This window comes from Propithecus coquereli, unplaced genomic scaffold, assembly GCF_000956105.1.
Source record: "Propithecus coquereli isolate 6110/MARCELLA unplaced genomic scaffold, Pcoq_1.0 Scaffold501, whole genome shotgun sequence".
In the NCBI taxonomy this organism is placed as follows: Eukaryota; Metazoa; Chordata; class Mammalia; order Primates; family Indriidae; genus Propithecus; species Propithecus coquereli.
Window position 1 is genome coordinate 288,436 of NW_012150853.1, and position 1,768 is coordinate 290,203.

A 1,768-nucleotide genomic window follows, 5' to 3' on the forward strand; every position below is an offset into this window, starting at 1 on the left:
TTTCATAGTCAGCCTCAGCTTTTTGCCCAGCGACCGCAGCTTGCAGTTAACACGGTCCTGGTTCGACACTCCGACAGGGATGCCAAGCCAATGAGGTGGGGAAACTAGTCTTTTCAACACACAGTGCCTGGACAGCTGTCCACATGCAGGACACAGCCGGACCTTACCTTACACAAGGCAGTTCCCAGGCCGGGCATGGTGGCTCCTGCGGTCCCGGCTACTCGGGAGGCCGAGGCAGGAGGATCACTTGAGGCTGCAGGGAGCTGTGATGACACCACTGCGCTCCGGCTGGGCAACGGCGAGACCCCATCTCTTGGAAAAAAAAAAAAAAGTTTGAAATGGATCGTGGACCTAAATGTAAAAGTAGAAAACTTGTAGAAATAACTGAGAGCCAGCCAGGTGGGAACAAGCAGGGGATCTTTCCTCAACGTGCTGTCGCGGGGAGGCTCAGAGGCAGGCAGGGCGGGGGTGCCGAGAGAGGTTCGTGGCAGAGAAGGGACAGTGAGGGGGAGCCCGGCTGGGGGCTGTGGCCAGGGAGCTGGGGGCGCCCACCAGTGAGTGAGCAGTTGGGCTTCCTGTGCTCGGGCCAGGGTCGGAAGGACGGACAAAAACGAGGGAAGCTGGCAGTTGTTGACCAGGTCTGGTCACTTTCCGCCTGTTGCCATTGAGGCTGTTTGGCCTCCTAGACTGGTTGCTGCAGACAGTGGGTCCGTTTTGTTTTACGTTTTATACACCCATTGTCCGTTTGTGTATTCACTCAGTCAAAATCTGAGAAGGCGGCTGGGCGCGGTGGCCACGACTGTAGTCCCAGCTACCCTGGAGGCTGAGGCAGGAGGCTCGCTTGAACCCACAGGAGTCTGAGGTTGCTGTGAGCTGGGCTGAGGCCCACTGCACTCTAACCCGGGCAACAGAGTGAGACTGTGTCTCAAAAAAAAAAAAAAGTAACGTTCTAAATTATTACATATCTTAGAGGAAAACAGGTAAATCTTGTGACCTCAGATTTGGCAAAGGATTCTTAGACACCAAAAGCACAAGGAACAAAAGAAAAAATAGATACATTGAACTTCATCAAAATAAACACTTTTGTGCTTCAGAGGATGCTGCTAGGAAAGTGAGACTCCGCACAGTGAGAATATCTGTAAATCATACTTGATGAGGGACTCACGTCTAGAATATGTAAAGAACTCTTAACAAAAAGACGAGGTTTTTTAAATGGGAAAGGGGCACGATGGCTCACACCTGCAATCCCAGCACTCTGGGAGGCCAAGGCGGGAGGATCATTTCCTTTAAAATGTAAAACTCCAGGCTCAACTTGAGCAAAGCAGGAAAAAAAAAAAAGAAAGAAAGAAAACAGAAATTTAAAAGCCCCACACGTTTTTTTAGAAGTTTTGACAAAGTATATTCTTTAAAATTGAAAAAACTATTCCACATGATGCCTGTTGAAGATGAAGAAGTAACTCCAAACTGGATACATTATTAACAGCAACTGTTTCTCTAAGTTTCCACTGAGTAAACCTATTTGGTGGGGCATGTTTTAACATTGCAAATGATTTATAATAGACCAGCCTGAGAAAGAGCGAGACCCCATCTCTACTAAAAATAGGAAAATTAGCTGGGCATGGTGGTGCATGCCTGTAGTCCCAGCTACTCCGGAGGCTGAGGCAGGAGGATCGCTTGAGCCCAGGAGTCTGAGGTTGCTGTGAGCTGGGCTGATGCCACAGCACTCTAGCCTGGACAGCAGAGTGAGACTCTGTCTCAAAAAAAAAAA